We start from the raw sequence: 13342 nt of genomic DNA, 5'->3' as shown, positions 1-13342 counted from the left end.
TCCAGGTTTGCACAAAATTTGCTGGGCAGATAGAGAGTAGCAGTCAGGCAGATTTGGTGAAACAGCCATTGAAGCCCTAGTGCAGGGCAAAATGCAATGCAAGGATATAAGCTGGAGGTATATTTAAAAATATAACGATGCTTATTCTCATCTTATTACTAATTTTTGATTTATCTTGTCCTCTTTCCTGTTGATTTCGATCTTGCTGATGTTTTGCACTGTGGATCTTGGCTTTTCAAGTAGGGTTCTCACTATTAAAAACAAAACAAAAATCGTCAGTGAAAAGAAATAGCCAGTGCAAACTATCCATTTAGAATCTGCTATATTTTCATTGCAGTTAGCTAGCACCATTTTCCAAGGTAGAAAAATTTGCAGGGCTACGGCGAAAAAACAGAGGGAATGGGACTAACTGGATTGCACTTACAAAGAGCCGGCACAGTCTTGATGGGCTGAATGGCCTCCTTCTGTGCTGTAACCATGCTATAATTCTATGATTCTAATAAAGATTGGGGATTAGGTGACTCAGCGGGGGTGCAATTCAGCTTCAGCGGGTGTGCAATACCAGCAGTAGCAGATTGACTGCCCGTTATACACTCCGCCTGATATTCCTTTCCATTGACTCGTTTTGCACTGCCGCCGAAGTTGAATTTCACCCCAAAAGAATTGTAGCCATTTCCATTCACTCCCTTTTTGAAACTTTTGATTATACACGCTTTTGTCCTCGGGTACCCGCCCTATATTTATGAAGCACCTAAAAATATAAACCAGAGCCATATCTACTTTCTTGCTCATCTTATTGAAGATTCTAGCACACGGTCTGGTTCAGGTTCCTTCGTAACAGATGCTTTACTATATATGATGCTATATTTAAGAAAATAGCCAATAAATTCTGATTGAGCAGCCGTGCCCACGCAAGTGCGGTGAGGAAAGACTTCCGCTCGCCATTCTGCCCCGACGATGACTCCTTCGCAAGTCTTATTTCCATTAAAGGGGGAGGTGCTCATGCCATTGACAGCATGTCTGCCACCTGCGGGCACTGGAATTTCAGAGCTGTATATTGCTGCTTCATCGGTGGAGGGCGGGGGGTGGGTTGGTCTGGGCAAAGTAGCTGAAGATGAAAGTGTTATATGCAGGCTGCTCCTTTGGTGATTTTCTGCTTAACTGACACTTCTCTCTCTGAGATCGATTGCTGTTGGGAAGCAGCATTGTGGGCTCCACTGTACGGAATGTACAGCAAGTACGCATGCACCACGCAGGCATACTTTCTGTTTGCCATACGCCAGGCAGAACTGGCAGGATTTCTGATGGAGACTGTCATATCACCAGTCCTGTCTCTAACTGTGATGTCACCCTGTTGGTATTTTTGAACGTGACCAAAAAGGGGCAGATACCCAGCAGAAATGGGTTCAACCTCAATTTCCTCCAGCCCAAATTACATCATTTCCACGCACAAAACAGGACCTATTGGGCCCAACAAGCCAAGGTCTATTTGATAGATCAGCCTGACCTACCCATTTTTCTACCATATCCCAGTCTTGGCCCTGCTATATTTTTTCTCATAAGAATACATTTTCTTTCCCCATCTCTTAAAATAAAATAATCCCTTTAAAAAAAGGATTTTTTTTTCTTTTTGTTTTATTTCACAGAACACTTTCTGCTTAGTCCTCCCTGGAACTGTTCCCTGAATTTGTTCTTGTACATCTGTTTTTATTTATAACAGTATAAATTATAACTATAGAATGACCACAAGATGCTGGGCATTCACCTACTTTTGAGTTACTAGTTATTCCTTGTTATTCCTGGGCATTCACCTACTTTTGAGTTACTAGTTATTCCTTGTGAATCTAACATAACATCTGCTCAAAGGCTTTGTTCTACCTCTTGTGTTAAGAACACAACTGCAGGGGTAAGTAACATCACTGAGGGGTATATATCCATTGAACTCCGACAAAGATTAAATAATTTTTCCCATTTTAGTTTTTTGTTAACTGTATTTACAGGTCTCCTTTTCCCTGTAACCTTTCGTAAAAGACATTGCGGGTTAAATTGGTTAACCTCCGAATCCAAGGATGGTTCCGATGCAGGCAGCACGTGAGATTCGTGCTGCCTCCTCACTTACCTTGAATAAAGGTTGTGCACTACTAAATCCCACATCCTCCAATCTGCACGCCAGACCTCAGCAATCTGCCGATCTGAGTTTGTACCAGGCCTGCGAGAAAGCGTGCAACAAGGTTCTCTGCTGATGCACCGGAGGCCTTGGTGCATGAGGTGGACAGAAGGAGGAGCATTCTATATCTGCAGGGGGGCAAGAGGCCCTCCAGACATATGCTCAAGAGGCAGTGGGAGGCAATAGGGGATGAAGTCAATGCCATGCGCATAGCACCATGAACATCGATGCAGTGCAGGAAGAAGTTCAAAACTTTGGCACGAATGGTCAAGGTGAGTGAGGTCAACTGTCAAGTGGCATCTCCTACCAACTGCACCATTAGCCACATCCACTGCTCCACGCACTACACCTCCCATCACCCACATATCAACAAACTCTTCCAATCACATGCCTCCACCACCCTCATACATTACCACTGTTGCAAGCTGCACACCCACGACTCACAGGTCACACACACTGGCAGTTATTCAACCATGACAGGCACATCACCCAGACATCCTGCAGGACACTCACCAACACACTTGTCGCTTTCTTGCAGGGGAAGGTGGCGCATAAAAGGAGGCAGCAAGTGGCAGTGGCATTTAGCCCCTTGAGCCTGTTCCATCATTCAGTGAGATTATGGTTGATCTGTGACCCAACTCAATATACCCGCCTTAGCCCCATATCCCTTAATACCCTTGGTCAACAGAAATTTATCAATCTCAGATTTAAAACTCAGAATTGAGATAGCATCAACTGCCATTTGCAAAAGAGCATTCCAAACTTCTACCACCCTTTGTGTGTAGAAGCATTTCATAACTTCACTCCTGCAAGTCCTGGCTCTAAATGTTAGGTTATGTCACCTCGTCCTAGTATTCAAGTATAGGAGACCTTCAAAAACATGTACATATGCATCAGCTGCCAGAAGCAATAATCCACCAACTAACCTGTAAATCCTGGACCTTTCTGAGGAGCAGTGCACACGAAGGCTCAGAGTCACTCGACATGTAGTCGTGGACATCTGCAGCCTCCTTGATGCCGAGCTGCTCCAGGCTGGCCCGAGCACCATCTTCTTACCCGTCGCTGTTAAAGTCACCACTGCCCTCAACAACTTCTCCTCCGCATCCTTCCAGGGTGCCACCGGGGACATCGCCGGCGTCTCTCAGTCCTCTGCACAAAAGATCCCTGCAAATACACCTACACCCACTCTGCAGTGACACAATGGGTCGCATCAGGTGTGGGTCTTCATGGTGATCCTTAGGAAAGGACATTATTGCACAAACCAGACAAGATTTGCAAAGACATGGCAGTAGTGGTGATAACAAATTTTAATATGCTTTGCAAAACAAACAAAAGTAAATCAAAAACATGACATTTTGTCTTACACCCTTGTGCATCCCCTTTGTGCTCACAAAACATTCGCCTTACGTTTACGGGAACCCCTACGTGGTGCTACCCCTGTGGCTTCAGCAGAGGTTGTGGCAGGTTGCTCTTGTTCATGCCCTGACCGATGAGATGCTTTGCGCGGACGCCCTCTGGGTTTCGGTGCCCGTGAGGGCCCCTCCAAAGACTGCTCCACCTGCTCCAGTGCAGGAGCAGACTCGGCCACCTGGAGAGGGAGAGGGGGCAGCATTGCGGGTACTGGTTGAGAGGGGGGCAACGGGTGAGATGTGGAAGCCCGTTGAGTGGCTTCCCCACTTCCATGTCCTTTCACCATCATCCCTCTCCTGGCCCAGGCCCCCATCACTCCTTCCACCCTACTGGACGACAGTTTGGAGGACTTGTGTGAAGCCTTGGAAGACCAGTTGTAATGTATCTGTCAGCCTGTGTAAGGCGGCAGAATATTGCTCACCCTGAATCTGAACGGTCATTGTCAGGGCCTGAATGGACTCATTGTTGAGCCGTGCTTGAAGCTCGATGGAGGTTAGCCTTTTCTCCATCGCAGACATTCCTGCACCTACCCATGACACTATCTCAGAGATGCCTTCACGTCCTTGTGACAGTATTCCACTCATGCAGGAGTTGGACTCCTCCATCCTCTGCACGATTGTGGAGAGTGCGCATGGGAACTGTTCCAGTGCCTCGGCAATGTGCTGCTGGCCCTCGATGATGCTCCTTTTCGCGGCTGGCCCCCAGGGTTCAGCATCTGGGTCCAGCTGAGCAGAGTGCTCCCACCGACGCGGACTCTCCACGACTGCCCCTGCTCGTGCTCACATGTGCGTGGTGACTCACCATGTGCAAGCCTAACTAAGTGAGGACAGGGTCCCACTGACGTGTGTGTATCTGCACTGGTGGATGGCTGGCTCAGATGTGACGATGCCCCCTCAGAGGCCGGTAGGTCCTCTGAGGAATCGTCCTCTGCAGTCACGGTGGTCGCAGATGGCCCTGCAAGAGAACAGAAAGCAATATTAAGCATGTGGACAGATGTTGAGGTGCTGCAGATGCCAAGTGATGCTAAGATCATTCGCTATCATAAGTGCTGAGTGTTAGATTTCTGTCACGAGCCGCTCGTGCACTCCCAGTCTCGGCGTCTGCCACGGACAGGCACTCCAGCGTCTGGTTACTTCCAATGCCTGCTGCTCTGTGTCGATTAAGATCACCTGGTGTGGCGGATCCCCTCCGGTCCTTGCCCTCTCCCGAGCATTCTGGCATCTCTTCTTCTATCAAGGCAAAGCACAGAGGCGTGATTGAGTTATGGTTGCATGGTGACCCGCTGCATGCATTGGTGTGGGTGGGGGTGACCGTGAGGGAGATGCATGGGTGGGCGCGTTTGAGACCTAGCCATGAGATTGTATGAGGATTGGGTTGCGTGGTAGTGTTCGAATGGGAACTGGGGCGGTGAGTGAGTGCAGGCAAGGTGAGGATGATGGTTGAGTGGATGTGAGGAGTGATGCGAGAGCGTTGTGGTGGCAGTGCAGAAGGAGTTGTGTGGTGGTGGAGGTGATGTGGAAGACGGAGTGTGGGAGAATGCGTTAGTATACTCACTTTGACTGACCTGGTTAGATCATTAAAGCGCTTCCTGCACTGGACCCGGGTTCGGCACACATTTCCGCTGCTGCTCGGCCACCTCCAGCCAGGCCTTCTTGGTGGCAGAGGGAGGTCACCTCCTCCCAACAGATGGGAACAAAATTTCTCTCCTCCTCCTCACCCTATCGAACAGCACCTGGAGCGAGGAGTCAGAGAACCTTGGAGCAGCCTTGCCTCTGGCCTGCTCCATGATCCAAAATTGGTTCTTTGCTGCAGGAGGAGCATTGGAGGACTGCCCCTTTAAATAGGATTCCTCCTGCTGACAGCCTGTGATGCGGGTGCGCAGTGCGCCCGCTGCGCAGGTCTGGAACGGGAAACCCGGAAGCACGCGTTAGTACCTTCAATTAGGCTGCGATCGCGTGCGGAGCACCCCGATACAACCCCCCGCTGCCAACCTGCCTCCCTCCTAACATCGGGCCCCTAGTCATCCTAAGAAGGTGGTGGTGGGCCTTCGTTTTGAACTGCTGCAGTGCTTGAGGTATTCTTTGTAGCCGTTTGATACTACTAAGCAGCTTGTTCGGCCTCTACAGAGGACAGTTAAGAATCAACCACATTGGTGTTAGACTGATAAAGATGGCAGATTTCCTTCCCGAAAGGACATCAGTGAACCGGTTGGGTTTTTAAGAAAATCCGACATCTTCATGGTCACTTTCGCTGATACACACTTTTCTTTCATTTCCAGGTTTTTTAAAAACTGAACTCAAATTCTCAAACTGCCATGGTGGGGATTTGAATTCATGTTCTCTGGATTATTAGTCCAGACCTCTGGATTACTAGTCCAGTAACATAACTACCTCACTACCGTATCCATATTATTGTAGCTAAATTTATTAAATTGTCAGCCCAGTGCTTCCCACAGTGAAAAAGGCAAATAAAGTACATGGTTACATTAGCAGAGGGATAAAGTACAAATCATGCAAGGTCAGTGTTGGTCAGACTCCATTTGGTCACTTAACTAGAGGAAGTATATTATTCCCTTGAGAGGATGCAGAGGACAAGAATAAAGATTAACTCCTGGTGTCAGGAATTTAAATTATAAGGAAAGGTTAAGGCGGTCAGATTTAATTTCTTTGGAAAAGGGGAGGCATTGAGGTGACCTAACTGAAAGAATCGGCAAAATTGTTCCAGGCAAATTGTTTACTATGTTGAAGAGTCTGTATAGCAGAGGACGCACGTTAAAGAAGGAATAGGAAAGGCAATCAGGTAGAATAGTTTTACATAAAGGAAAACAAAACCTGGAAAGCTATTTAAGCAGATAATATAAAACAGGTTTAAGGCTTTTAGGTAACATTTCTGGAGGAAGAAGAAATTGTGGGGTATGGTGAGAAGGCAGGTAGGTGGAGTAAATCTCTCAAAAAGGGATAAGCTGATTAACCTAATAGCCTTGTCCTGTTCCAAAAAAACTTGTTTTATTACATTCTATGATATTATTGCTCATGTGGGTCCCAAACAGAAAATGGCACACCAGGCAGGGGCTAGGTCACACTACTGAAAAATCAGGCACTACCAAACTCTCCTTGCATGAAAAGTTTTCTGTAATATGTAAACTTCAAGACACAACTGTCAGTCCACACACAAAACAGAAGGCTATCTCACTACCTCATTAAAAATGTCAGATCCTTAGGTAGGAAAAAGGAGTTTTCAATTACAATATTTAACTGAAAGTGATTATATAAGGGACAGTTAAACAGTTGTGACCGAGAACATTCATACTTTGCTCCGAGTTTAGATATTTCAAATAAAGCTCACTGCAGTATAAGTAATAACAAAAGGCAGCTTAAATATTACAAAGTCTTGTTTTAAACTCTACCCGATCCAAGATAAAAGTCTTGTATCTAATGCAGTCCGTCACGCTCCAGAAATTGCACACCAATGTGGCTGCAGATGCAAAACAATTTTAAAATAAGAGAGAGAAAGCCAGTCATTTACCTGGATCCTAAAATTTATAAGTATTTATAACTGCCCTCTGGCTGCAGTGGGTTGTTTATAAATGGCTACATTTGATTAGATCATAGAATCATAGAAAATTTACGGCACAGAAGGAGGCCATTCGGCCCATCGTGTTCGCGCCGGCTGAGAAACGAGCCACCCAGCCTAATCCCACTTTCCCGCATTTGATCCGTAGCCCTGCATGTCACGGCTCTTCAGGTGCACATCCAGGTATTTCTAAATGGCTTGAGGGTTTCTGCCTCTAACACCCTCTCAGGCAGTGAGTTCCAAACCCCCAACACCATCTGGGTGAAAAAAAATTCCTCATTTCTGCTCTAATCCTTCTATCAATCACTTTAAATCTATGCCCCCTGGTTATTGACCCCTCTGCTAAGAGAAATAGTCCTTCCTATTCACTCTATTTAGGCCCCTCTTAATTTTGTACACCTCAATCAAATCACCCCTCAGCCTCCTCTGTTCCAAGGAAAACAACCCCAGCCTATCCAATCTGTCATCATAGCTAAAATTCTCCAGTCCTGGCAACATCCTCGTAAATCTCCTCTGCACCCTCTCTAATCAATTACACCCTTCCTGTAATGTGGTGACCAGAACTGTGTTCAGTACTCAAGCTGTGGCCTAACTAGTGTTTTATACAGTTCCAGCATAACATCCCTGCTTTTATATTCCATGCCTCGGCTAATAAAGGAAAGCATTCCATATGCCTTCTTAACCACCTTATCTACCTGTCCTGCTGCCTTCAGGGATCTGTGGACATGCACTCCAAGGTCCCTCACTTCCTCTCAGTATCCTCCCATTTATTGTGTATTCCTTTGCCTTGTTTGCTCTCCCTAAATGCATTACCTCACACTTCTCCGGATTGAACTCCATTTGCCACTTCTCTGCCCATCTGACCAGTCCATTGATATCTTCCTGCAGTCTACAGCTTTCCTTCTCACTACCAACCACACGGCCTATCTTTGTGTCAAAGGCAAATTTCTTAATCATGCCCCCTACATTTAAGTCCAAATCGTTACTGTATACCACAAAAAGCAAAGGACCGAGTACCGAGCCCTGTGGCACCCCACTGGAAACAGCCTTCCAGTCGCAAAAACACCCGTCGACCATTACCCTTTACTTCCTGCCACTGAGCCAATTTTGCATCCAATTTGCCACATTCCCTTGGATCCCATGGGCCATTACTTTTTTGACCAATCTGCCATGTAGGACCTTGTCAAAAGCCTTGCTAAAATCCATGTAGACAACATCAATTGCGCGATCCTCATTGACCCTCCTTGTCACCTCCTCGAAAAATTCACTGTCCTTGATTACTCCATACCTTTCTAAGTGACAGTTTATCCTGTCCCTCAGAATTGATTTCAATAATTTGCCCACCATCGAGGTTAGGCTGACTGGCCTGTAATTACTCAGTCTATCCTTCGCTCCCTTTTTAAGCAACAGTACAACGTTAGCAGTCCTCCAATCCTCCGGCACTACGCCTGTATCCAGTGAAGTTTGGAAAATGATTGTTAAAGCCTCCGCTATTTCCTCCCTGGTTTCTTTTAACAGCCTGGGATACATTTCATCCGGCCCTGGTGATTTATCCACTTTCAAAGATGCTAATCCCCTTAATACTTCCCCTCTCACTACGTTTATCCCATCCAATATTTCAAACTCCTCCTCCTTAATTTCAATCCCTGCATCATCCCTCTCCTTTGTGAAGACAGATTCAAAGTATTCATTAAGAACCGTACCCACATCTTCCGCCTCCACACATAGTTTACCTTTTTGGTCTCTAATAGGCCCTACTCTTTCCTTAGTTATCCTCTTGCTCTTAATGTATTTATAAAACATCTTTGGGTTTTATAAATACATTATTGATTTTACCTGCTAATATATTTTCATGCCCTCTATTTGCTTTCCTAATTTCCTTTTTAACTTCAACCCTGCACTTTGTACACTCCTCTAACCTTTCCGTAGTATTGAGTTCCCGATGTCTAACATAAGCTTTCTTTTTCTGACTTATCTTACCCTGAATGCTTCTGGACATTCAGGGGGCTCTAGATTTGGCAGCCCCTCCCTTTTCTTTGTGTGAACGTTTACCCTGAACCCCTTGAATCACCCCTTTAAATGCTTCCCACTGCTCTGACACTGATTTACCTCCAAGTAGCTGTTTCCAGTTTACTTCTGCTAAATCACTTTAGTAAAATTGGCCTTTCCCCAATTGAAAATTTTAACTCCTGCTCTGTCTTTGTCCTTTTCCATAACTATGCTAAAACTAACTCTATTATGATCACTGCCACCAAAATGCTGTCCCCACTGCTACTTCCTCCACCTGCCCCTCTTCATTTCCTAGAACTAAATCCAGAACTGCCCCCGCCCCCGCCTCTTGTTGGGCTTGCTATATACTGGCTAAAAAAATTCTCCTGTATGCAATTTAAGATTTCTGCGCCCTCTAAACCATTCACACTGTTTGTATCCCAGTTAATATTTGGGTAGTTGAAATCCCCTACTATTACTGCTCTATTGTTTTTGCACTTCTCAGAAATTTGGCTATACATTTGCTCCTCTATCTCCCTCTGACCATTCGGGGGTCTATAGTACACTCCCAGGAGTATGACTGCTGCTTTTTTGTTCTTTAACTCAACCCATAAGGTCTCATTTGATTCTAAAATATCATCCCTCCTCAAAACTGTAATTGTTTCCTTAACCAAAATTGGCACCCCCCTCCTTTTTCATCCCCCTCTCTATCACGTCTAAAAACCCTGTAACCAGGGACGTTGAGCTGCCAGTCCTGCCACTCTTTAAGCCATGTTTCTGTAATAGTAAAGATATTATACTATCTGTGCTCTCAGCTCATCCGCCTTATTTCCTATACTCCTTGCATTGAGTTAAATACATTGAAGGACTGCCAAACTCCTCTGTTTGTTTTCTAACCTTCGTTCCCTCTGGCTTCCAGGCTCACTCAATAATTTTCTGCCTTCCATTTCCAGTTCCGACTTTATCCCATCTGAATCCACACTCAGGTTCCCATCCCCCTGCCAAGCTAGTTTAAACATTCCCCATCAGCACTAGCAAACCTCCCCGTAAGGATATTGGTCCCGGCACTGTTGAGGTGCAACCCGTCCGGCTTGTACAGGTTCCACCTCCTCCAGAACCAGTCCCAATGCCCCAGGAATCTAAAGCCCCCGCCCTTGCACCATCTTTGCAGCCACGTATTCATCTGCTCTATCCTTCTATTTCTATTCTCACTGGGAGTAATCCGGAGATTACTAGCTTTGAGGTCCTGCTTTTTAATCTTTTTCCTAACTCCTTAAACTCTGCCTGCAGGACCTCATCCCTTTTTCTACATGTGTTGTTGGTCCCGATATGGACTTTCTTATTAAAAAAAATCCTTAAAGTGACAGTCCAGGTTAGCAGCTAAACATCACGGGGGCTAAATTGGGCTGCATAGCGCTCCTTCTGTAGGCACTATGCGGACATCTAAGCCCCGAAAATGGCGTCTGAGGTGCACGCGCACACATCTCGTGTGACGTGCGCAGGACGCCATCTTGGTAAAGGCGTTTGCAATGCTGATTTGAAGCAGCCGGCGGCATTTTCAATCTCCCTGTCCCAGCCAATGCACTGTCCTAAGCTTGCACAGCTGAACAGGAGTTAAGGGCATGAAGGATCTCCCCACCAGTTCTATTTAAAGGGATCATGTGGGACTTGCAGGTCAGTTGTTGGATTAGTTATTCCAGCTGCTAGTACAATTGTGGGTATTTGTGGACGTTTCCTGCACTTGGAGAAAGTTGCAATCTTTTATAGAGAGTGGTCTGGCTGGTTGTGCAGTACTGCTGGTGGCATTTAAAATTGTGCGCTGATCAAGGTTGCTGCCAGACATGGATGGCCTGCTAGGGCTTCCTCTGGGAATTGAACATGATTGGGAGCATACAGAGAAAGCACCCAGAGCAGGACAAGCTGCGAGAAGAGGGAGGAGAAGGAGGAGGCGCAGGGCACTCAGCAGGAGGCCATATCCAATGAGGGCCTTCAGGGACCAATTCTCTTACCTCAACTTCAGTGACGACCAGTGCATCAGACGGCTGTGGTTCACTAAAGAGGTCATGACTGAAATTTGTCAACTGCTGCAGCCACAACTGCAGCTCTGGCTCCTTTCAGGCTGCTGCTGGAAATATAAGCAACATCTCGTAGTTTGCAGTACACTGCTGTAAAAGGGAGGTCACCGAGGCTCATACACACTCAGAAACAGATTCATCTCAATCCCTCTTGACAGAGGCAAGCAGCAGGAATGAGCACGAGGGTTGCTTGCATTGCAGGCTTTCCCAAGCTGCAGGGTGCCATTGACTGCACACATATTGCCATGCGTGGTCCACATCTTAACTTGGCCATATTCATGAACAGAAGGGAATTCCACTCCCTCAATGTGCATCTGGTGTGCGACCACACGCAGCACATCATGCAGGTCAATGTCCGCTACCCTGGCAGCAATCATGATTGCAGACCAAACGTGCCACCTATATTTCAACCAGCAGGGCAAGTCAAAGGCTGGCTACTGGGCAACAAGGGTTATCCCTTCATGATGTGGCTTATGACTTCGGTCCGGAATGCACGCGCACATGCACAGCAGGTTTACAACAAGAGCCATGCTGCAACACGAAACATCATAGACCACACCATAGGCGCCCTCAAGCAACACTTCCGCTGCCTGCACCGCTCTGGAGGAGCCCTGCAGTACTCAGCTGAGCGGGTATCAAGATTTGTCAATGTATGCTGCACAACCTCGGCATTATGAGGGAACAGCCTTTGCCACCACCCATCCGTTGAGAACCTGAACCAGAGGCAGAGGAAAAGGAGGAAGAGATGGAGGAGGAAGTAGAGAAGGAGGAGGAGGAAGTGCAGCAGGAAGTGGAGGAAGAGGCAGGGGAGCAACAAGGTAGACAGGTCATGTCTGCTAGGGCTCTGCGTGATCAGATTATTAATGAGCGATACCAGTTATCTCAATGACACCTCCCCATTCACCAACAGTCCCACACTCCTTACCTTTCCTCTCCCACATGACCATCAAATCATCATCCTCCTTATGATTACACATTGCTTCCTCCCTCAGCTCATCGCAGAAATATAAACCACCACCAAATGCAAATTAAAATCCAAACTTATAAATTAACACATGAAATGATTGAAACAACATGAGACTATTCATCCTTTTTGCATTCCCTTAGTGCCTGTCGTTCATGTGCTCCTACAAGGTACCTGGAGCATGAGTGGTGGGAGGCTGCTGACCTTCAATTGAGGAGAGTGCAGATGGCCTTGGAGGACGACCTCGAGCAGCTCTGGGCCGGGAAGGCCCGGCTTCAGACTGCACCACCTCAGACTGGGCTGCAGCAGTCTGGCCTGGCTGGCTGACAGGCAAAAGCAAGGGCCCTGGCGGAGCGGCAGGGATGGGAGCATGAATGCTGTCATTCTGAGAGAGGACAGCAGGTTTGTCTTATATTGCGCCACAGCCACTCTCCCGGGGCAGCGCCTCAGCAATCCTGGTGATCTGTTGGAGAACAGATTGCTTGACTGCTGTGATGCCCTGGAAGTTGCGTTCCACAGTGGAACCCAGAGCCACCACCATGTGGGAAAGGATGGGCTCCAAGCTCTGTGCAAAGCCCTGTGCCAAGTTGGAGCTGGACTCCCCCATGCCCCTTGACATTGTGTGCAGGCTTTCTGGCAGGCTTTCCAGTGCACCAAACATTTGGTTGTGTACGCCCATCAGCCTTCTTCAGTAGCCTGGAACATGGAAGTCATCATCTGACTCCACTGCAGCAGACCGAGTGTGGAACCTCGCCCTCTGGCGAGCTGGTACCTGCGATATCCATCCCCTCCTCCCCCCCCTCCAGCACACTTGTGCCCGGTGTCTCACCACGTGCAGATCCCTCCTCTATCCTAGCCTCTAAAGTATGTGCAGTTTCAGCCTCTGAGCTGGTGGCTGCAAGTGTGTCTGCATCATCACTGTCATCTTCCTCTGCCCCCCTCGGATGGTGCCGGCTCCAGTTCTTAGGTATTTGAAATGACAAAGGGACACGGGTTGAGTTGTGGTGCGGGGAGAGGAGAAAGTAAGACGTGCGTGCTGACACCATCTGCAGCACTTGAGTCAGAGAAAATTGTGAGATGAAGGAGAAGTGGGAAGCGAGAAGGAGGATTAGGTGTGCAGAGACCCTCATCATTGATACCTCCAGCACCGCCAGTGGCCATGGC

Source organism: Heptranchias perlo, chromosome 1 (assembly GCF_035084215.1).
Source record: "Heptranchias perlo isolate sHepPer1 chromosome 1, sHepPer1.hap1, whole genome shotgun sequence".
Lineage (NCBI taxonomy): Eukaryota > Metazoa > Chordata > Chondrichthyes > Hexanchiformes > Hexanchidae > Heptranchias > Heptranchias perlo.
The sequence above is the reverse complement of the archived record's forward strand: the minus strand, read 5'-3'. Positions refer to the sequence as shown.